The sequence below is a fragment of the Caretta caretta genome, chromosome 4 (assembly GCF_965140235.1).
Source record: "Caretta caretta isolate rCarCar2 chromosome 4, rCarCar1.hap1, whole genome shotgun sequence".
Taxonomy (NCBI): domain Eukaryota; kingdom Metazoa; phylum Chordata; order Testudines; family Cheloniidae; genus Caretta; species Caretta caretta.
This window is the reverse complement of record NC_134209.1, coordinates 91,684,888-91,710,211: the sequence shown is the minus strand read 5'-3', so window position 1 is coordinate 91,710,211 and position 25,324 is coordinate 91,684,888. Positions and strand designations below refer to the sequence as shown.

Here is a 25,324-nt window from a genome sequence, read left to right as displayed (position 1 = left end):
TCCTGCGAAAGGTAGAGAGCCTATTTGGGGAAAGGTGAGGGTTACAGAGTAGGAAGCGGGAGAAAGGAGGATTATCTGGTTTTCTATCATAAATGTTGAGAATATCAGGGTTCTTGGAATGTGTGAGTGGGCCCAGATGTTATGTTTAGCGATGATGAGACAAGTTCAGGGACTGTGTTCTGTGGTTAATAGTATATTAGGAAGATAGTCTGTAATCACTAATCTCATACTGAGAAGGGATGATGTGAAGTCAGAGGAGGAAGGGAAGCCACTAAAGGTTCAGTGAAATTTGGATCAGCATCTAGATCTTTATGCAACACAGAGAGTTTATCCAACCGGTCCAGAGCTCAGAACATTTTATTCCTCACCCATCACTAGCCAACACCCCTTTCTGCTGCACAGAGTCCTATAATGAAATCTCTGGTACCTCTGGAAATATAGCACTCCCGCTGAAGAACTTCAGTGACCCTCCTCATATGATGGATAGACAATGGGAAGCTGCAGTTGCACACTGCTGCATAACAAAAGTTATTGCAAATTGCTGAAAGGTCTGTGCAATGTTTTCACTACAAATCCCCTTAGCCCCACCCCCCAAATATTGTGTACACAGACTATTCTGGTGAAGGTGTCACAGATGTCATTTAAGAGCTCAGTATCTCATTGTTTCCTTGTATTTCCCTTTCTATTTGGTAGTATCCACCTGTTCTCTCTTGCCTTATACCTTATGCTGTAATCTCACTGGGACAGGAACTCTCTTTTTGTTCTGTGTTTGCACAGTGCCGAAACCAATAGGGTCTTAGTCCATGACTGAAGCTCCTAGATGCTGTGATAATACAAATAAGAATAATGATAATTCTGCTCTTTATTAATTATTAACTTGGCAGGGTTACCAACATCTCCCTTGCTCTCCAACTAGCATCTCAGCTGGAAAAGTAAAATATTAAATTTTCATTATCAATCATCATTGTAAAGGGCTGGCAAAGAGATGATTTGCCTGGACTAGTACATTTTCGTTAAGGTTTTGCAGGGCTGACAAACTGTTAGTATGACCTTTCCAAAACAGCAAGGCACCCAAAACTGGAGTGATTTATTGTAGCACAGGTGTGTCAGTTGTCAAATGAGTGTGTAACACCGACAGACCCCGGTCATTGGTGGGCAGGATCAAACCTGGGACCTCTGAAGCTTAGTGCATGAGCCTCTACTGCATGAGCTAAAAGCCATATCGCCCTTAGCTAAGGCTGCAGAGCAGACTCATTAAATCCCTCTCTCTCTTGTCTCAGTGCCACTAGATGAGACAGAACATCACACCCAGGAAGTGTGTGGGATACAAGTGCACCATGGGCAGTAGTGGGGTTCTGATAGGATTGTTATCTTCTCCCCCAACTCTCTGATGTGCTTGTTTTTAGGTGTGGTACCTCTTTATGCTAATGTAGACATTCCCCAGTCACACGGTTAAGGATTTGGTTGGGGAGAATGTGGCATCACATCTTTCTTATAAGGTCAGGAGTTTCACTTATCCACTCAGCTTGCAATATATACTCTTGTGCTTATGGAGATATTAGCATGTCCATGAGGAGCAGTCAAAACCCTTCATCTCAGGTGGGAGGCTTGTTCCTGTTGGGATGAAATATCTTTGAAGTATTTAATATGTTCATTAAACAGCTGGTATCTTTACCATTTGGCTAGTAAATAAAATGATAATCAATGCAGTGGTTAAATTTGTTTCTTTTTGTCTTTGTAATGTAATTTGTATGTATTTTTGCAGTGTCAGGTAAAATTTTTAGGCTGTCCAGTATATAGAGCACAGCTTCTAAATTAACATATGTCAAGGTTTCCCTCTATTTCCATCTAGAAGAAACTACTAAAGTTGCATTTCTTCCTTGAAGCATTCAAGCTCTAATAATCACCCCGCACTTTGTGTGTTCTGTCTTCTGTGTTCTACCAACTTTACTTTTCACATTGTAAGCTCATCTGGGATGGGAACCTGTTATCTGTTTTGCACTGACCTCCCACTCTCCAGCATTATGGAAACTTTTGGCGTCATACACGAGACTAGTAATAATAATTCATTTAGGCCAGCATTTTTTCACTCAAAGACAGCAACCCCATGAAATAATTGGAAAAAGCAAATAGGAGGGTAAAAAACAAGCCTATATGAATATATTGCTTTATGTTAAACCAGGATAAATTGTTACATTAATCTAAAAATCTAACCTAAACCTGAAAACAACAGAGACATTCTAAGTTAAGGCTGAAATTCCATGCTCCTATCATCCCATTATAGGCACATACAACAGCTGATCTACTATGTAAGATCACCCATTGTCCACTAGTGCTGCAGTGCTCAGCGTGAAATCAATGGCAAAGCTCACACTAACTTCAGTGGTCATGACTTCACCCCAGTCTCTTACTACTACTTCCTCCCACTGCTATCTCCTTCTCAGTCCCCACATACAGTGTGCAGTTTTTGCGCACACTTTTTCAGTTGGCTTCTTGGCTTCTAAATTGGATTCCAAGTTTCTTTTTTCCCCTCACTAGCTTATTTTGGTCTAATTAACCATGGTACTGAAGTGCAGGCGTGTAAGGTCAACAGAACTACTCACAGGCCTAATGTTAGGCATGTGCTTAAGTACCTTGCTTGATCAGGGCATTCTTCCTCAGCCAAATAAAGCCTCATGTAATTTCTGTCTTGTCTTCTTCTGATTAGTTTGCATTTCTAGTATTTATTTGTTAACCAGTGAAAATGTGCTTAGTACTGTACAATACAAAATCAAGGACGGAAAAGCTTCAAACCTAGCAGAGTTTAGACTACAAGCTAACACTGCCCCTACTATATTTCTGTTCAGCATGCACGTGCAGCATATGAAAGTTACAAGTCTTAGGCATTTTGCTGGTAGTTGAAAAGGACATACTCTACTTTTTTTTTTATGATTAAATTATTACTATAGCCAGAGTAATCTTGGAAATAATTCTGGAAATGTAAATGAAACTGAGCTTTGGGCTTTTAAGCACGGGTACTTTCTGATATTGTTATATTGATAGTAAATATTGTAATAAATGAATGCATTGTTTCTCTTTATTTTTAATAAGAAATCTAAATACTCAGAACTTACCCAATGTAAAACTCATTTGTATGTTCCTGATGTTAGCATTTATGGTCCTTGTGATTTGATTTTAAAAATTCATCGTTTCACAAACAAATTTTCACCAGGGAAGAATTCCTAAGGCTACTTTGTATAGGTTTTTTTTTTAAAAAAAGTTCCTGTGTACAGAAATGCGGAGACCATGGCTCTTACCAAATCATCCACTCTCCCTCATCTAGTATTGAAACACTTCCTGTGTGCCCGCCTGAAAACAATCATTACCAGAGTTGTGAAAGGTGATGCAAGCATGCAACAGAGAGCAGCTGTGCTAAGTGACAGGGAATCTTTAATCAGTTTAACCAATAAACCTTTTGGTAATTGCGTCTAGTGGAAGTTAAAAACAGTGAATGGCTGCCCTCTTGCACCCATAGTTGTTTGCTCCAGTCATATTTGAAGGAAATCTGCATTTAGAATGCATGACAGTTATTTGCAAATGCTATGCAGCAAGTTGAAAAGTGGGCTCTTGAAAACAGCACAACTTGTTACATTTAAAGCAGATAAACTTTGTGTGTGAGTCATAGAAACAAAACAGTGTGAAACCAAATAGCTACTAAACATACCCAGCTGAGGGGCATCTGAGTGCTGTGGTCCAATATAGTTCAGTTTACGTTTTCCTTAGTGGGGTATTCTTTGAAGAGAAAGCAAATGGTTTTCTAGTCTTTTTCATGCCTTGCAGATAGATTAGAAACCGAAAACTCTTTGGCACTTAGAAGTTTCAAAAAAAGTAATAGAAAATCTGAACTGCAGTTTTGACCCAGGTATGATTTCATTTTGCACCTCGCCTGTTATTTGGTGAGTACTTTGCCTTTTATAATAGGATCAGGCACAATGACACAGCAAAGTCTTTAAAGAGCCTATTGGCTTGTGTGTATTATAATGATTTAAAGGTAGTTCAAGGGATCAGGATACTTTTGGGTTTATTTCATCACTTTTTTTCTATCTGCTTACAAAAAGTCCCAGAAACAGTTCCATTTGCTTGTACATGGTCTGTTTGTTTTTTATATAAATAGGCTGATAGATTAATCTTGGTTGATTCAGTGGAATAATATTTTTAACTATTACATTCACTGCTCCTGAAGACAATAGGTCAGGTTTCTAGTTCTGCAGATAATGCTGATTCCTTGAAAAGTGTGTCTCTCTCTATGGGAAGGCTCATGAGGTGTTTTTGGCAGAAAAAGCAGCCACTGTTTCTGAGGTTCTGAATACAGAAGTTTACTGATTAAGTACAAAAATGTAAGGGGCTTGATGGTTGATTCAGGTGCTTATTTTTATGTCTGTTTAATTTAATTGTATGAAATAAACAAACTACATTGCTTGCCCTAAGATAGAGTACAACTTTTCAGTTGTGGAATTTATTCTATATTTAATGAATACAAAGATTAAAAAAAGGTATTTTGAGCCTACATGAGTAAAATTCATATATCTTTCACCTTTAAGGCAGGTTAAAGTAATACAGTAAAAGCTATGTTATCTGGCACTTTAGAGCTTTCCGATTGGTAGAAACCAGCATTTTCAGAGCGGGTGTGGGATGTGGGCTCTGGGAGGGAGTTTGAGTGCGGGAGGGGCTCAGGGCAGGGGTTTGGAGTGTGGGAGGTGTTTTGGGGTGCCCTATCTAGTGCTCACCTACCCCCAGCCCTGAGCCCCCTCCTGTACCCAAACTCCCTCTCTTAGTTAACCAGAATTTTTGACTTACTGGCCTCCCCTCCCCCCCAGTCCCGCAGCATGCTGGATAACAAAACTTCAAAAATAGGACCATACCATTAGTTCTTTTCTCCATTTTGGAGCTGGCTCTTATGTAATGGAAAAAGTTCAAACCAATTAAGTTAATGCTGTAGTAAATCTCCTTGTTACATTTGATAATCACCAATGTATGCATCACATTTTGTTCCTATAAGCTATGTTTAAATATTAGCAGCAATATGGAAAAGTGGGATAGCAGAATTTCTGCATACATAGCAGCTCATCTGGTCCCACAAATTACAGCCCAAGTCATTCTCACTCATAATGAAGTATTGATCTTTGAAAGCTGGGTGGCCAGAGATATGCTGAAGTCTCCTAACATACACTCTATAAACACAGCAATCTACCTGTCTCATACATCACTGAGCCTGCACTGAAGAAAAGAACTTGACATACGTAATGTCAATCTTGTGTTAACTGTGCCCGTCACACAAATCAAAATTGTAAATTCACTGAGCTGACAGGATCTGAGAACTATTTTGGAGCCAATGAATGGTGAGTGACTGCATCCTAGTGCTTCAGCTAGAAAGCTTCTCATGTTCTCCAACAATATTCAGGCTGTAATATTTACATCCTGTGTCAGCCTTCTGTGGGTACAAAGATATAACTTCTACACAATCACAGCTGTTCTGTTGCCTGCCGTCTGCTGCTCTGTAATAGAATAGCATAATCTCCCCTCCATGTAATGCTGACAGGCCATTACAAATTGTGATTTACCCAAGGATATTAACCATAGTCTTGTTGTACAGTGGGTGCTCATATATGATTTATTAACATATCAGCATTTTTTATTTACATAGTCCCTTGGGGCTTCAATTGCTGTTTCTACAGAATCAAGGGGTGTCTCTCTTTGATCTTCCTTACTGTGTTAAGTGGTGAGAAAAAATTATCCATAGCACCAAAAATGTACATTTGATACTGAGTATCCACAACAGCAGCTCTCTCTCTCAACAGAAGTGTAACAAAGAGCCTGATCTTCAGCTAGTATAAACTGACTTCAGTGGAGCTTTGTTGATTTATACTAGTTGACAAGCTGACACAAAGTAGAAGGAAAATGGAGACACAGAAGAAGATTAAATATAACTAGGAGGGGAAATTAGGCAAACTTGTGAGTTGAAAAAAATGTTCACTTTGAGTTTTTGACAGAGCTTTGTGCTGGTTCTTATTCCATCCTGATTTGTTCTCCCATCCCTAATAAGTCCCTGTGCACTTTTATTTATTCACAGCACTGACTAGGTTCCACTTTCATGAGGCTGCCATACAGTTCTCTCACAAGACATTGTGTTGTACTAAGGATCGTAATGCTTTTTAATATTGTTCCCTTGTTTATTTTATTAGTGGAGTGTAAATGATTCTGTGCATACATATATAAATGCAAGGTCCGTGCCTGGAGAAACGTACATACTAACAGCCTGATCCTGCAACACTTTCTGAAACAAATAGTCCTTATATAAGCAAGTAGCCCCATTGGCACCCTTATATAAGTAAGACTACTCACAAAAGAGACACAGGATTGGATTCAAATTCATTCACAGATAGTAAAGCCCATATTGCACGCAGTAGGAGAAAATAGTTTCCTACTTCCATGACTACATAAGGGAAGGAGGGAGTGGTTGACATAGGAGCCCCCGCATCTTCCTTCTGACTGGGAGGTACCAATCTTACCTAGGAGAAAGTGGGCCACCCACACTATGAAGATGGGCAGCATGGAAGGGAGAATTACAATCCACTTAGCAACCATCACAGGAGTCACAAAATGAAATAGCATGCTCGGTCCAGAATGGGAGGAAGGGAGTTGTGGAGAGGAGGTAGAGTTGTGACATCAGCATACTTGAGACCTGTTGTTTTCTGGCACATTCAACATTCAGAAGCATTTGGATCCCTCAGGCCAAAACTCAGGCCATTTGGGAAGGTTGGTTTGGTTTGGGTTTTTTTGCTTCCCGATGCCCAGTTGAAAATGCATTGTTAAAGCATTTACATGTCCTAATCCTCCATTCTGGAACACCATGTTTATGCTGGTGTAACTCCATTGAAGCCAGTGGTGAAAAGGAGTGCAGAACGAGTCCATAGTTCACCTTTAAAATGCATCTCCTTCAACATTCCCTAATGTTGCATTCTTAATTGCAACCTTTATATAAAACTGTCACCAGACTTCTCTCATATTGGGTAGAACGTTAAACCCAAACATCTTGGATTGTTTCTATGCCGAATTATGAGGATATGGGTTTGCTTCTATTAAGGCAAGTATTTTAAACTCATTTGTGTGGCTGGATGCCTGAATTTCAGTTCTTTTTCTGGTTTAATTGTGACTCTCCTGCTTCCGGGGACTTCACAAACAGTCATTTTTCTGAGATTATGTGCTTCCCTTTATAGGTAGATCATATCTAAGCTTTGTAAAATGTTGGCTGTCATCATCTTCTTTCAGATTGTGCTGTATTGTGAAGCAGACACCTCCCTGTTGTGCAGAGGCCCAGATCCTCGGTTGTTCCTTCTCGTGGGCAGATTGTGCATACTGTAACTATCATTCACAATTCATCTGCTGGGCTTGCAGAGTGAATCTGTCTCTCCTTCATTTTGGGGGCTTTGGCTTCCAGTGCTGCTACATGTCCCCTAGCTTTTGCATAAATCAAAAATATTGAAGTTACTGTACTAGAGAAGCAGAATAGCAGGTAAAACCTAAGGGCAGAGAGTGTAGCAAAATTCTGGTCTCATAAATCAGGATTGCAACTAAATGGCATTTTTGTTGACACTCTCAGGAGAGAGGCCAAGGATGGAATGGGCATGGCAAGAAAGTACTTCATTCTGCTTTAGGCAATCCCTGTAAGAGGGCTGAAACCAGGATGGAGAGAGGGGAAGCTTCCAATATCATTGGCTGGAATAACCTGTCCTGTGTATAAATAAAGGACTTTAGGTGCCAGGACTCTATTCCCCAAAAAGAAAGGAAAATATGTAAAATACTTCAATGACAACTTTCCTCACATAGCACCACAGCATCCTTAAGGGAGAATAAGAAAACCATTGTGCAAGCAACTCCAAGAGAGAGTATACACTGGATACATATCTTGATATTTTGAGTTCTTCGTTGCTCTTATTCAGTATTCTGAGGGAAGCTGACATGTCATTGATTTCAGTGGAAAATCTGTGGAGTTCCTGTGGCACTGTGTGTTGTTTTACAGTACATATATAAAATATGCAAAACACATTGGCTGACAAGAAATATAATCTGTGTTTGTATAATATAATTATTTTTGTCTCATCACACTAAGAATAATTTAATATAATAGTTGCAAAGTTTTAAAAAAATACTACCATCTGTTCTTTTTAATAATGTATATTCTGCTTTGTCTTTGACTTTATATCAGATTTATCATCCTGTTGAAAAACTTATGTACCATTGTTGTCTGGCTTTGTAATATGACTAATTCATCAAAATCTGCTCGCAGTTGTCACATCAAACTAAAAATGTATAAATTCTCCCAGTAATATCTGTTCTTCTTTATGATTCAACATGATCATGTTGGTGGCTTTCAAAATAATTCACTGTTGTTTTGAGATACCAGTATTTGACTACCCATGCAATATACGTTGTCCTTGCTGGAAATGTACACATGCTGCATCATTTTAAGTCACGTTTTGTGAAAATATTCAAAGCGCTAAGGAAGCCATTAGGTTTTTCATTTTCTGGATAATGGCAAGTACACCTTGACTCTTTAAAAAGAAATAATAAAGCATTATCCCAATAACTATGGATTTTCCAAGCCCATTTATTATTATTATTAATAATAATAATAATTAATAATGTGCTTCAAATTTACAAGGTGCTTTAGAGAACTTGTAGAAAACAAAAGTATTTCCCCAAAGAGCTCACAATCTAAGTTAGACAAATATGATACAAGAAGAAGAGATCAAATGCAAGAAGGTGGGAACACATTACCAATGAAACCAGTGTAGAAAGGCTTCACAAATGAAGTGGAGTAAGGAAGAATATGAAACACTTGAAGCAAAGGAGGTGGGCAGCTGTTGCAAGTTAGAATGGTGTGAAACCAAGAGTAGGGGAAAGAGACAAGGGCTTTGGCTTTACTGCTTTAAAAAAGAAAAAAAAAGTTTAGTTTTACCATGAGGTAAATTAGGTGAGGTCCACCCAAGGTGGGGGTATAGTGCTAACCTTGCCCCGTTTATCTTCCAGTAAAATTAAGTGCCGTGTCTTCAAGGTTTTTGCCATGGGATATCTCATGCAGTAAAAACACATCCTTTTTTTTTAGCAGCAAAGACAAGGCCAAAGGGTACAATTCTGAGAGAGGATGCAGAGGAACATAAGGAATGAGAGGGGATGTACAATGAAATGATAGAGCTGATAGTGACATAAAACTGTTTGCAGCCCTAATTTTGAGAACACAGAACTTGATTGTGGAAGCTCTTGAATTCAAATGGGGATAGTGATTTGGTTTCAGTGATAGGAGAAGGATTTTAACTGTGGTAATGTAGTTAAAAGGGAAGGTGGCGATGAGCGAGGAGGAGGTTACAGTAATCAAACTGAGAGTTGAGAAAGGAGGAAAGTAAAAGCAGTGGAGGAAATGAGGAAAGGATGGGGATAAGAAGGGAAAGACACTAACAGAAAATGTGGAAGTGGCAGAAGTGCTAAAGGACTTTTTGTTGTTGTTCCTTTTCATCAGAAAGTTTAGTAGTGATCAGATATCTAATATAGTGAACACCAATGAAAATGAGGTAGGATCTGAGGCTAAAATAGGGTCAGAACAAGTTAAAAATTACTTAGACAAGTTAGATGTCTTCATGTCACCAGGGCCTGATGAAATACATCCTAGAATGCTTAAGCAGCTTACTGAGAAGATATCTGAGCCATTAGCAATTATCTTTGAAAACTCATGGGAGATGGGAGAGATTCTGAAAGAGTGGAAGAAGGCAAATATGTAATGCCAATCTATAAAAAGGGGAATAAAGCCAACCCAGGGAATTACAGACCTGTCAGCTTAACTTCAGTACTCAGAAAGATAATTGAGCAAAAAAATCAAGCAATCAATTGTAAACACCTAGAAGATAAGGTGATAAGTAACAGTCAACGTGGATTTGTCAAGAACAAATCATGTCAAATTAACCTAATAACTTTCTTTGACAGGGTTACAAGTTTTGTGGATGGGGTGGGGGATGCCATAGATGTGATCTAATTTGACTTTAGTAAGGCTTTGGATACTGTCTCACATTACCGTCCCATAAACAAACTGGGGAAATATAGCCTAGATGGGAGCTACTGTAAGGTGGGTGCATAACTGGTTGGAAAACTGTTCCCAGAGAGTAGGTATCAGTGGTTCACAGTCAAGCTGAACGCGCATATCAAGTGGGGTCCCGCAGGGATTGTTCCTGGGTCTGGTTCTGTTCAGTGTTTTCATACATGATTTAGATAATGGCCAAGCAGAGTACACACGTAAAGTTTGCAGATGATACCAAACTGGGAGGAGTTACAAGTACTTTGGAGGATAGGATTAAAATTCAAAATGATCTGGACAAACTGGAGAAATGATCTGAAGTAAATAAGATGAAATTCAATAAGGACAAATGCAAAATACTCCATTTAGGAAGGAACAATCAGTTGCACACATACAAAATGGGAAATGACTGCCTTAGAAGGAGTTCTGCAGAAAGGGATCTGGGGGTCATAATGGATCAATAGCTAAATAGGAGTCAACAGTGTAACGCTGTTGCAAAAAAAGCTAACATCATTCTGGGATGTATTAGCAGGAGTGTTGTAAGCAAGACATGAGAAGTAATTCCTCCGCACTCCTACATGCTGACAAAGCCTCAACTGGAGTATTGTGTCCAGTTCTGGGTGCCATATTTCAGGAAAGATATGGACAAATTGGAGAAAGTCCCGAGGAGAGCAACAAAAATTATAAAAGGTCTAGAAAACAAGAGCTATGGTGAAAGGCAGAAAAAAATGGGTTTGTTTAATCAGGAGAAGAGTGAGGGGGGACATGATAACAGTTTTCAAGTACATAAAAGGTTGTTACAAGGAGGAGGGAGAAAAATTGTTCTTATTAACCTCTGAGGATAGCACAAGAAGCAATGGGCTTAAATTGCAACAAAGGAGTTTTAGATTGGACATTGGGAAAAACTTCCTGTCAGGGTAGGTAAGCACTGGAACAAACACCTATGGAGATTGTGGAATCTCCATCCTTGGAGATTTTTAAGAACAGGTTAGACAAACACCTGTCAGGAATGTTCTAGTTATTACTTAGGGCTTGGCTACACTTGCAAGTTACAGTGCAATAAAGGAGCCCCGGGTGCACTAGCTCACTACCCGTCCACACTGGCAAGACACGTAGAGCACTCTCACTCTGTGGCTACAGCACTGCTGGTACTGCACCTCGGCAAGTGGAATAACGTTTGCTGTGCCCCCGCTGGAGCGCCACGGCACCAGTGTGAATGAGGTGTTGCTTTACTGCGCTCTGATCAGCCTCTGGAAATATCCCATAATCCCCTGAAGTCAACAATTGTCATTGTTTGGAATCAGCTGTAGGAATGCGGATATGCCCTTTGAAAGCTCCGTTTCTGACAGCTGGCTGCTTATCTGCTCCGAGACAAAGCAACCATTAGTGTGGAATGCTGTGTGTGAGAGAGAGAGGTGGGTGTGCGAGGGGGGTCTGCTGCTGTCTGAACTTACAAGACAGCATGCTGATATGCTCTCAGCTGCCCCAAAACCCACTCTCTCTCCCCCCATATACACGCAACACACTCCCTGTCACACTCCACCCTACCCCACCCCCATTTGAAAAGCACATTGCAGCCACTTGCATGCTGGGATAGTTGCCCATAATGCACCGCTCCCAATGCTGCTGCAAATGTGGCCACGCCAGTGCGCTTGAAGCTGTCAGTGTGGACAGACTGCAGCACTTTCCCTACTGCACTCTACGAAGGCTGGTTTGATTCAGAGTGCTCTACATCTGCAAGTGTAGCCATGCCTTAAGTCCTGCCTTGAGTGCCGAGGACTGGACTAGGTGACCTCTCGAGGTCCCTTCCAGTCCTATGATTCTATGAATAGAGCCCACAGCATGGAATTTACACCTAGTAGAAGACTGTAAATAAAACAACAGTTGAAGCAGACTGTATAAATTGTTAGTGATGAAGGAGTGACTTATTGAGGTCCCTTCTAGTCCTACACTTCTATGACTCACTTCTATGATGGTCTTTAGAGGGCTTGTTTTACAGTAGGTGTCATGGAACACTCTCAACATACTCTGGTTTAGCTGAAGCAAAATCAGGCTTTATTCTGAGAAAAGTACCTTGTGGGGTCTAGAGCCAGGAAGCCATTGCATTGAGCAGATATGGACTGGTACTCACTGAGTTCTTAGGTAGCCAGTGTAGGAGGCCTCTGGTGGGCAACGGCCAATAGGGTGTTAGTTCTGCTAATTTAATTACACGCCCTGCACAGGTTGCATGAGTTCTATACAACAGAAGGAAGCAACAAGACTTTTTGATACCTACTTCCGCATCAGAACTAAAATAGCTCATTTATTCATTAATACTGTATATTAATTGATTAGAAATAGACTTAACTACTTTTAAAAGTTATTTTACAGCCCTTACTCAGCTTGGTGAGCATTTACTCATGGGTAAGACTGTAAGAAATTTGTGGGGTTTTTGGTTCAGCCGAAATTTGTGGGGTTTTTGGTTCAGTTGCAGCCAGTTTGTTTTAAGTTGTGGTTCAAAGCATGCGGACTATCTTCCGAGACATGGCAACAGCACAGAAGAGACATTGTATGTCCCGCTTGGCTCTCAATGAGAAATATGACAAAGAAGTGGCCAGGCCAAATTTGAATGGCACTGTAACCCCATCTGCCACGTCACAATGCCACTCACTCAAATATGGCCCATCCACCCCTCCATCATTTCAGCCCAAATTTGAGTGAGTGGCTTGGCACCTGGCGCACAGGGTCTCACACTGCTCAGATTTTCAGCAATTATAAACAGTTGCGGTTTCTGCAACAAAATCTTGGCCTGTGATTTCCTTACAGCCTTATTTGTGGGAATATTCTCTGTGAAGCGCATGGGACTGTCTACACAAGTAAGAGATCCACAAGGTGCTCTAATTGTTAGATACTTTCTGCTGCAGAATCAACAACCCATGTTCTTGTTTTTGTGGCTCCAAAACAAATCACATTTTGTTTTGAAAACCTTTATTGTCAGAGTTGTGAAACTTATGTTTTTAAATTTAGAATCATGAAGATATTTCCCACAAACAATTGAGTTGAGATTATATAAATTGCTTGCCATGTATGCCTCTCATTAATTTATTTAGATTAATAAGAAAATCACTGCATAATTATTAAATAATAAGAGATAATTTAAAGCATATTTGAAGACTAACATCTTCAGAGTGGTATTTTGTTCTACTGTCACTATGGTGAACGTTCAGTTATTTTGATAAAAAACTACCTTCCAAAAGCCAGCTGCTCTTGCTGTGTATGCATTTTCTTATCACTTGTACTGACTAGTAGGGTTTTCAGTTATAACTTAAGGACCATCCTGGAAATGATTTGACTTTGATTTCAAAAGCAGGAAAGAATTTCTCACTTCCATAAGTGCCACTGTTCATCAGGTAAATAATTTAACAACTTGTGAGTGCCACTCAGAGTCAATTAGAACGTGATTTACCCATCAGGGCATTAAAGGAACACTGTTTCAATTCACACCTTTGTCTGATTTTTGTTTTGTGCTTACTGTTAATTAACATCTAAGATTACTGTAGCTGAAAAAGAATAGAGAAAAAACAGTTTCTGTATATTCAGTTTATTAACTTGACAGCATTGTGTGTATAGTCAGTTTCACTGTTTCTCCTGTATAATTAGTTTGCTTATTGTTTGATTAACTCTTAAGAAAGGGAAGAAATATTTGTAAACAGTGGTTAAAATGTGCTTTTAATTCTCCCACAAAATTGGCAAGTACAATACCCACAACTACTTTTAACTCATTTTTAAATTGACTAGACATCCAATTTCATGGTGGTCCTTTAAAATGTTGAGCCTTTATCCTCTGTTTTTTTTTACAAGAGGAAAATGTTGCTTTTCTATGCATCTGCTGTAGAAATCTATTTCATAGTTTCATGCACATCCATATATATTGACTAATTGGAAATAATCATCAAAAAGTGTTTCAGTACATAGGAACAGGACTGGAAGGGTCCTCTTGAGTCTTTGAGTCCAGTCCCCTGATATCACGGGCAACCCCATCAGACCCCCCCCACACACACACACACACTTATCAAGCTCCATCTTGTTTGCCACTACTCCTACTGAAAGGCTGTTCCATAACCTCACCTCTCTGATGGTTAGAAACCTTCTTCTAGTCTCCAGTGTGAATTTATTCATGGCCAGTTTTTATATCCATTTGTTCTTGTGCTAACAGTCCACTAACCTAAATAGCTCTTCTCCATCCTTAGTGTTTACCTCCTGATGTATTTATAGAGTGTAATCCTATCATCTCTCTGCTTTCATTTTGGTAGGCAAAACAAGCCTGTTGTAAAATAGGCTATCATCCTAACAGCCCATCCCCTATCATCCTAGCAGCCCATCTCTGCACCTGTCCCAGTTTGGATGCATCTTTCTTGAACATGGCTGACCAGAATTGTATACAGTATTTCAGAAGAAGTCTTCCCGATGCCTTGTACAATGGCATTATTGCTTCCCTGTATCTACTGGAAATACCTTGCCTGATATATCCTAGGATCACATTTGCATTCTTCATTCTTCATAGCCGTATCATGTTGGTGGCTCATAGGCATCCTGTGATCGACTAATACACTAATTCTGCTCATCTGTCATTTCCAACTGCTGAGCCCTAGTTTGTAGCAGAAATTCTTAGTATTCGTCCCTAAATGCATGACTTTTCACTTTGTACTATTTCATCCCATTTCTTTTACTCTAGTACTCTAGGTCATCTGATTCTTCCTATATAAAAGTTTGATACTCTGTTGATTATGCCACTTAAGTTTGTGTCATGAGTAAGGTTAAGATTTTGTCATGGTTTTTTTAAACAAAACTTTTGGGAGCCCTGACCTGTCCATGACTTTTACTAAAATTAATGGGTGGAAAGAAGGGGGAGGAATGACACCTGGATCTCCATGGCGGGGACTGACAGCCCCAGCCCCACCACTATGGGGGGCACAGCCCTGGCTGAGACTGGGGGGGTTAACGCGACTGAAGCTATGAGTCGACCATGCACAGCCCGGCTCTGCCCTCCCTCCCCCCTCCACTGACAGCTGTAGCCAAAGTCACAGAGGTATCACAGAGTCATAGAGTCATATCTATGACTTCCCTGACATCCCGTGACTAAATCATACCCTTACTCATCTGCAAATTTCATTAGCACACTCCTACTTTTTGTGCCAATATCATTAATTAAAATAAGATCAATTCCAACATCAGTTCTTCAGGAACTTCACTAGTAACCTCCTCTAGTCGAATACCTTTTCTTTCAGTACAACCCAATGTCCTCTCCATTTTAGCCAGTTCCTACCACGTTACAATTCTTGTACTTATCCCCATTTTCTCTGACTTAATTAATAATTTCCCTTCTGGTACCAAGTGAAATCCTTTGCTGAAGTTCAGATAGATTAGATCTACCATATTTCCCTTAAGAAATCATCTTATTAAAGAAAGATATCAGGTTAGTCTATCTACCTTTGGTAAACTCATGTTTTATTTTATCCCATTTTCCATTTATTTCCATGTCTTCAATTATTTTTTTCCTTCAAAATTTGTTCTAAACCCATGCATAATATCAAATGTGGTCAGGCTAACAGGTCTGTAGTTGCCCAGATCACTTTTCCCCCTTTCTTAAATATAGGTACTGTGTTTGCTATTCTCCAATCATATTGTACTACCCCTGATTTGATAGATTGATTAAAACTCCTTGCAATTAGTGGACTTCCAATTTCATGTGCTAGTTTTTTCTGGGATAGAGATTATCTGGACCCCATGACTTGAACATATTAAGTTCTTTGAGCATTTCTTCCACCTGGGATGTGGTAATTTCCATTTCTGTGCACTCATTCCCATTAGCTATCTTGTCTTTGCTCCTATGTTCTACTTTATGATCCTCATTAGAGACAGAAACAAAGTCTGTGTTTAGTTTTTTGGCCATCCTTAAATTATCTTTACTCTCTATTCCATTATCATTGCATAGTGGTCACGCTTCTTTACTTGTTCTCTTTTTTATATATATGGCTAAAAACCTTTTTACCATTTGTTTTAATTTCCTTTGCCAGATCTAACTCAGCTTGACTCTTGGCAAATCACACTTTATCCATACACTTTCTGACCTCCAGTGTGCAGCTTTCTTTGCTGATCAGTCCCATCTTCCATTCCTCGTGTTTTCTGCTTGCTTCAAAAGGATATTAAAAGTCCTTATTCATCCACATCAGTTCAGTGAAAATACATAATCAATTCAAATAACAAAATTCCAAATTATTCTTACATAGCTGTTAGCCAGATATTTAAACTGATTAAAATAAAATTGCATGAACAAAGCAATAAATAATAAAGGCCTCATTTGACTTCAGTATTCTCATTGAAAATGCCATGTGTTTATCATTTCACATTCTTGGAAGAGCTAACTTCATCTCTATTGTTCATCATTTATTTTAAATTTCATGGTTTGTATAAAACACTGGTTGTGGAAACTTCGAAACTGCAGTTCTGAAGAAATATATAATTCAGATCCTGCGCATACTCAGGCACAGGCCTACTTCTGTGAGTAACACTAATCCCATGCTGAAGTGTCTGCAGGAACAGACCCTAAGCTTACTACTGTGTTTGTGTTTGCATCTACAACACTGTCGGATTTTTCTGCAATTTTAAAGGTCCTTCACCCATCTTTTGGCTTGGTTAAATTGTTTGCCTTCTTTGTTCTCCTTGATCACCGGGACTGCCGCAGACTGGTTCAGCCTTAAGTCCGTTCTAATTTAGGCCTACTAGTAATGGCCCCAGTAGGATATTATGCCAGCTGGACATTGCCAGAGCATAGCAGTGCTCCTTCCTACCAAAACTTTGATATGACCCCTACCCCTAGGTTGGGAGTAGGTGGCAAAGAGCCACCTAAGCTGGTTCCGTAACTCCTCAGACACCCCAATAATGAAAAAATCTTCAACTGCTTGGTTATGACACATTTACTGACACTCTTCCTTGCTATGGCAGTGCATAGGGGCTTATGCACAAAATTTGAATATCCCAAATCTCAATAGAGGTTGGATTTGAAAACAAACATCACATCTGGTCTTATTTCTATAATGGGCTAAACCAAACCCTGGCTCCAGTCATTTCCCAACTTTGGAGATGTTTGAATTCAGTATCAAGCTTTGTAGTTGGTACAAAGGATAATTCTGTGGCTAAGTCACTAGAATGCGACTCAAGTTCTGTGTTCTGTTTCTTGCTATCCCAAAGCCTTTCTATGAGACTTTGGGCCAGTCATTTAACCCAAACGTTTCTAATTTGAGTGCACCTGTTTAGCCCTGATATTTCAGAAACCTTGAGTAGCTGGCAGCTCCCATTGCCTACCTGTGCCCTTCAGATTTCAGTGAGAGCTTTGTATGCCCAGCACTTCTGAAAATGAGGTGGTTTATTTAGGTGTCCAACTTTAGGTACCCAGGATTGAAAATTTTCAGCTTAATCTTGCTGTTTCCAGTTTCCATTTGTTAAATTGGGTTTAATACTTGCCTACATAACAGCTTGCTTGAAGATAAATTCTTTAACATATGTTGGGTGCTCAGATACCAAAATGATAACCATGACACAAAAAGCATATTATAAAAATAATCTCTGATTTATATTATAAAATCTAGTGCCAAAAACCCCTGAGAGAACTTACCAAAAAAGACAAGTTTTAGATAAATTTCCTAAAATATTTTTTTTAATCATAGATTCATAGATACTAAGGTCAGAAGGGACCATTATGATCATCTAGTCCGACCTCCTGCACAACACAGACCACAGAATCTCACCCACCCACTCCTGCGAAAAACTTCTCACCTATGTCTGAGCTATTGAAGTCCTCGGTTCTTGGTTTAAAGACTTCAAGGAGCAGAGAATCCTCCAGCAAGTGACCCGTGCCCCATGCTACAGAGGAAGGCGAAAAACCTCCAGGGCCTCTTCCAGTCTGCCCTGGAGGAAAATTCCTTCCCAACCCCAAATATAGCAGTCAGTTAAACCCTGAGCATATGGGCAAGATTCATCAGCCAGATACCCAGGAAAGAATTTTCTGTAGTAACTCAGATCCCACCCCATCTAACATCCTAGTCATCTCTAAAGCTAAATCTAATGAGAGTGAACGGGTATAGGTGTTTTAAAATCCTTTTGCTATCCCACTGTTTTGTTTTGCTGACTAATGCTTTCTCATATCTCAATTCAAAATTGCATCTGTTGTACAGTTTGAATGCATCAAATTATCTTTTACTTACCTGATTTCTTATCCCATTGGAATCCTTTTCTACCACCGCAGTCTGAATTTTCAGATTGCAGGAGTATAATTTGTGCTCACATGATAGAATAGAGCCATCTGAAACAAAATTGCTTAAAGAAACAGACGGAATATATTTTTATTTCACCAAACCAAAATACTTGCAAACATACACTGAAACTTTTTAAACAGAGCATTATACATAGTTCTGTATTGATAAAGAAAGAAATCGGTTAAAACAATAAACTTCCAGTTCCCCCAATTACACATAGTAGAAAACTGACCCAATAAATATATCCTGCAAATCTCAAATAAAGTCCTCTCAAAAGAATGTCAATCCAAAGAGATGAACAGATTAAACGATTAGTACACTAAATTGATCTATTTTAAAGGTTTTTAAACAGAATAGAATCATAGACGGTAAACTTCATCCATGTATTCATTGGGTCACTTTTCTATTTCATCATAACTGGATGAAATAAGTATGTTATAACCTAAACGGAGAATGTTTGGATTAGTTAAAAGCAAAAAGAATATTGTTGCACTGGTTGTCTACAAGAGGTTTGAATGGTCCCAGTTTTTCAAGTATAATTTATATTTTCTGTAGGACTCTCACCATAAATTATCGTCATGGCAAAACTACGGAAATGCATTAATTTATATATTGCCAAAGTAAATGTTTCTAGCTTATTTTTAGAGAATCAGGCAAGCAAAGATCTTTGAGCACTGCTACTGTTAAATTATGAGTTGAGAACTTCCATGGGAAAACAGCTGACGTTTTTCTTCCTCAGCCCTTCACCAGTCCCTTGTACAGGGGATAGATAAACTTGTCCCTTACTGCTATGGCACTTCCCAAGCCTTGTGTTACATCAAGGACCAGGGATATACCACATAATGACTGCAAAATAAAGGGGTAGAATGAGCCCAATCAAAGCAGACTGGAAGAAATGGCATGGAGCCTAGCTATATGCTTGGATACATCCTGCGATTGATACTCTTCTTTAATTCTGCTGCCTGAGAGGTCATAATAAACACTTGCTGGGTGGAATCTTGGTACTGGATCCTGCAAAGATTTAAACAAAAAGCTTGTTTTTAATGGAAGTGCTCATATGTATAAAGTTAATCATGTGCATAAATCTTTGCAGCATCAGAGCCTTGTTTCATAAATGGGAGAACTGTGGGGCCATATTACAAATCAGTGTTATCAGATACAGTATTTTCCAAATAGTATGTCATTTTGCTATGTTATATCATAGCACTTCTATCTCAAAAAGCATTTATCTCAGTTTAGTTTTAATTCCTATCGGTGAACATAGTTTTAAATGTGTCTTAACAATATCTTCATGGTTACAGTATCAAGATTCTGTTTGGTTTCCTTTCTCTTCTGCACATCTCTGAGCTGTATACAGCTGAAAATAGAGATGTGCTCTAAAACATAGTGGAATTTAATGTGCAAGTACCAGTGGATTTTAAATGACACATTACAATGCACAGTAGTGTGGTTATAAAATTATAATGAGGTATGTGCGAACTGAGAACATCTGATATGGGGATGACACTGCAGCCAAATTAAAAATAAAACTACATGTTGTAAAAATCTCATAAAAACATCTTGACCAGATTAATTATTAAAAATATGCCCTCTGTGTTTGATATCAGCTGGGGGCTAACCAATAAACAAAAACATTTTGTAATATTCCCTTATGTTACCCCCTCTTTCATGATGCACCTTGCACTTGATATGGGTGAGCAGCTTGTGTTGAAAATATAGATGCAACTGGTCTTCACATTTTCTTACAACAGATTCCAACTAATGCTTGAGCACCACATGAATTAGTTCAATGACACTTATATTCAAAACAGTAAGGCCTTAAATGGCACTTATGTGTATATTAGAAGAAGAAAAGAATTGGAAGTACATTTAGACAAATTTGACATCCTTGAAATTTCATTTAATTTGGGGCTGATTCAAAATCCATTAAAGTCAACTGAATTCTCCCAGTGACTTCAGGGCACTTTAGATCATGGCTTTGGTGATTTTATAGATATCATTCTGAACTCAAAACAAGCAAGCACCATAATACAGTGCTACTTTATAAACAGAGACAATGCTTTTATAAAGGTTTTAAAATTTAGTAAGACATTTTATTACATAACCAATTAAAACACAGACATTATTTCATTTATTAAAGGTGGGGCTGTCAACACCATCTATTATTGAAGCTTCCCAGGATTTCCCATTGTAAAACTCTGTTTTCAGTTGCTTATAATTTTGACAAATGTTAATAGTTTCGACTGAAATTTTCCATGTATCTGACTCATGCTGAATATTTTTGGAAAATCTCTGCCATTTCCAAGAATAAAGGTAAAGAAAAAATATGCTTTTTTGTCCATGTGAAAAGATTCTGGTGACTTTTTCTTTGAGAAGCTCTAGTGCCCTGCTCACAGACACAATTTGGAGCTGGTGCTTGAAATTTGGCAGGGGCACAGCCTTTGTATCAGGGATGTGTTTTTTGCTGTCCCTGTGAAAATCTTCCAACATTTTGGCCAAGTTATGAGCATCTGAAAAATCACAGTTTGCACATGCTCACTGGAGATTTGCTAGAGTTTAGCATCTAAAAATCTCTGAACATTCAATCCATGCTGAGCATGCTGAAGCCCAGGGTTTCAGGGGACTCATCTAGACTTTCCCTGCAGTTGCTGCTGTTGGCTGTGCTGAGGCCAGAGCCAGAACTGAAAAACTGGCAGCCTGTTTCCCCTGTTTTTCAGTGCACCTTGTGCTGGCACCCAGGCAGCATGGAGGAGGAAGCTACCTGATTTGAATGCAGAGGGACCAAGAGCTGAACCTGAAGTGGGGGAGTAGATTGGGACAAGGAGCCTGAGGATATGGGGAAGACCAAGACTGAAGAGTGGTGGGAGAGGAAAAGGGAAACTGCAACTGGCAATAGGGGTGGGGGAAGCCTGGGAGTGGGAGTTGGGAGGATAGCAAAGACTAAATATACGCTATCTTTTTCATCTCAGAAGTACCCAGAGCAGGGGCTAAAATATGTTGTTATTCTAGTGACTAAACTATCAGGGTCTCCAAAAACCAATTAACCTTCAGCCAAAGATGGTTCAAGTTGAAAAATTCCTGATTCAAGCTCCATGTAGTCCTTAAAGACAAGAACAATCAGCTTATATATTATAAAATGTGAAAGATAGGTGCACGTTAACAGTGCTCCTAGATCTGGACTAGAGGAATTCCACTGAAATGGTCCTGTGGTTATAAATATATGACTGCTCGGTGTAATTTACTATTCAACTTATTGTCATTACACATTCAGAATCAGGGAAGGAGATAATGTATTGACAGAGTAAAGGATGAACTTTGTTTCTGACCTTGGCTGTCTGGAATGCTGAGCCGATGCAGTAAACAGTTTCTCTCTCCATCTTTTAAGAACATTAAGAGATGTTAACAAAGAAAAGACTGATGTTATGCATTCTAGTATTTTAAGTCAGTGAGGCACGCGTGCCAATTTATCCCCCAAAATGCAATAATCAGCAAGTCAGATGAATGAACAAAGTATTTTTATATAAAAGATGGCGAGAGAGAATGAAATAAGATGACCAGATGATAAAACATTTATCCCCAGCAGTAGAAATATATTATGGCTTCTCACAGGTGGAGAAATCAGAAACAAGAGAGAGAGTAAATTTCTGTGATCAGTAAGAATAAATGTAATAATTATCATGCTGTCTCGAATTCATTTACATGCTATAGTATGCATTACTTTTGAATAGAAAGTGTAAGATCAAAGTGTGGGAGATCCTGAGCAGTTACATGGATAACAGAGACTGATCTATATTGGAGACAGGTGGAGAGAGGAGCTCTTCTTTAGATAAACAGCGAAAATAAAAAATAAACATAATTTAAGAAACATTTGACACAAAAGCCTTTATTTTTGTTATTCTCTGTCAAGAGTTCCCTTTCTTCCATGCTGCTATAGGCTTTTGTTATGAAATCAGGATAAAAGGGACTTGAAATGATGTCCCAGTATTTCTAACAATGCCTGGCAGAACAGACATATAGCAGCATTCTGACATCATGACCATTTAGCCAGGGACTCTAGTAGTACACTCCTGAAAGTTGCTGTCTTCCTAGCATCCTAAATAACAAAGATCAAAAACTGAAGCGCACTTTTTTCCTACCCTGCCCACAGTATTTTCTTTGCCTTTTCAGTTCTTTTCTCTTCATTTAATGGAGATGTGGATGAGGCTCAATTCTATATATTTTCAAAACAGCTTAACATCTTTCGCAATCTGAGTAACATTTGTTAGATTTACTATTTGAAAATGGTCTAACATGATTTTCCCAAGACCACATTGTCAAAATTGATAATGAAGGATGACATGGCTACTGAAGCAGAAAAAGACTAGAAAAAATTATTAGGCTGTTCAAACCTTTTGGCGAGACCTGCCTGTAGTCTTTGGAACATGTTGATTAGCGTATCTGTACATTTAAAAAAAGACTATCATTCCAACCCAGGAGTCACCATACCTGCCTAACTAAGTAGTTTGTCTATTCTGATGTCCCGTCTCTAGAAGCTGCATATTCTTGATACTTCCCAGGAAGGCACAAGTTCATAGTTTTTCCTGTTCTCCATAACAAAATGTCACTGGAAATCTTAAAAGAAAGGCATAGTTGAACCTGGTGCTTGCTGCTGATTATAGGGTGGCCAGGTGTCCGGTTTTCAACTGGAAAGTCTGGTTGAAAAGGGACTTGACGGTATCCGATCTACTGAATGGACACTCAAAGTATGATTATTGCGGGTGGGGGAGACGGGAAGGCACCGAATCATCACCCATGTCAGCTGGGGCTGCCTCTGACCTGCATTGGGTGGCTGCAGCTCCCAGCCCCGGCTCTGCAAGTGAGTCCCTCCTGACTCTCGCAAGGAGGGGGGAGAGGAGAAGAGCAGGGAGTGATGGGGGAGGGATAAAGAGTTGTGAATGGGGATGGGGCCTCAGGAGGAAGTGATGGGGCAGTGGTGGGGCCTTGGGGGAAGAGGCAGGGTAGTGGTGTAGTCTGGGGGAAGGGGCAGGGCAGAGGTGAGGTCTGGGGACAAGACAGGGTGGGGCAGAGCTCGGGGGGAAGGGGTGGGGCAGAGGAAGTTCCAGCACTCCTGCTGGAATGTCCAGTTTTTATATATTACAAAGTTGGCAACCCTACTGATGGAACACTTTCAGAACTGAAAGAGTGTTGGGGGATTTAGATAATTAAAAGGATGGCAATGGATCTGACTTTATGCTCTGATTTCATATGCAGTAATTAAACAGTACATATTCTGTGCCTTACTAAGATTCTTTATAATCCAGCATTAAAAATCTACATTAAAATAAGTCTTAAGAATGAACAACTTATCTTACGAAATTCAATAAAAATAGAATTTGAAAAGGAATACACCAGGAAAATAAAAATAAAAAAAAGATGGATCTCTAAAAACATGTGAACGTGAATTTTTGGACTGTAAAAGCTCACATCATAATATTTTTAAAAACCCTGCAAGGTGAATACATTTCATGTGACCTTTTGCTCCCTTCTCTTAGCAGCTGATAGATTTCTTACTTATTTTATGGCTGAAAGGGCTAGCAGATACCATTAAGGCTGTAATGAGCTCCTCAGTGGAAATTTATCATCTCTCTCTCACACATTTGACTATGATGTCGTTTCCCTCATTCTGTCCCATATCTTATAGTTTTCCTTTTATCCTTTATCTAACCCTTTCTCCTTTCCCCAACCAGTCTTTATACATTGATTGAAACAAATCTTATTTGTCTGAGCAATCTCTGTGGGGTTACCTATTCTTTTTTGAAATTTCCAGAGTTCCATTGTTTCTTAGAGTATGTATTTAGTACTGTTGTTATCATTGTAATGCACAGGAGCCCTAATCATGGATCAGGACCCTTGTGCTGGGTGCTGTACAACACAGAACAAAAGACAGTCCCCTTCTATGAGACAAAAGACAACAGAGAGAGACAGACCAATGAGGGAATACAAAGAGACCATGAGATGATATTGGTGAGCAGGATAGGCAGTGGTCTCAGCACACCAGTGGCCTATTGAGGCACAGCGTGCATCTACCTCTTATTGTCATTTATTACAGGAGTGCTTAGAAGCCTCAACCAAGATTGAGGCCCAATTTCTTGTGTACACATAGTAAGAGACAGTCCCTGCTCTGAAGTGGTGCAGGTTGAAAACAGAGCTGCATAGAAAGAGGCCATCATCCTCCTGCTCCATGACGTTTATATGCAGCCCCAAATATTTTTGCTGCAACATTGCTTTTGAAGTTTCATATCTATTTCTCAGTTCTCTGTCATCCCTTGCTCTCTTTCAGAATTGCTGCTTTCCAGGTGCCTCCTTCTCATTCAGTATCTGGGTTTTGGATTGTTCTCCTCAGGTGATTACCCTGCATTTTTCTAAGCTGCACCGCACTTTGTTGTTTATTCCCCAGATTTCTAGTCTTGGCAGGTCTCTCTTTATTACTTCTCTGTCCTCACTGGTGTTAAAAACACTATTCAGTTTAATGTCATCTGCACGGCATTTACCTCTTATTCCAGATCATTAAAGAAGATGTTAAATAGGAAAAAACCTAAAGGAGACAGTTGGAGATTAAAAAGTAGGAGATGAGCAGACTGAAGAATAGGAGAAAGGGAGACCTTAAAAGCATTCAGACTTAAAACTAAAGCTCAAAAAGTTTTGAGGTTCATGCAGCAAGTATAAGTAGTTAGTAGTAACTGTTTTTAATCATGTGAGTTTAACCACTGTGCCAAGTATAATTTTCTGAATCATGTTTGCTTTGTCTATTTATACTGGGGAAGAATAGTAGCTCTTTTGCTTTAAATAGGGGTGAGGCATGTAGGACTATATTAGGTATGAAACCAGTAGACAGCAGAGTGCATACCAGTTGTGTAAACAGTAGAAGCCTGGTCATTTTTAGTTG

General features: G+C 39.3%; 1 protein-coding gene across 37 annotated transcripts in view; it reads left to right on the top strand.

Moving 5' to 3' along the window:
* Positions 1–25,324, top strand: part of SORBS2 (sorbin and SH3 domain containing 2) — a 405,939-nt gene that overhangs the window by 231,948 nt on the left and 148,667 nt on the right. For 2 of the 37 annotated variants that reach the window (XM_075127863.1, XM_075127861.1), the window contains exon 3: positions 24,719–24,781. The exons of the other annotated variants lie outside the window; for them this stretch is intronic. The gene's annotated coding sequence lies outside the window, so the exon portion shown is untranslated. The remainder of the gene's footprint in view (positions 1–24,718; positions 24,782–25,324) is intronic. 37 annotated transcript variants of the gene reach the window in all.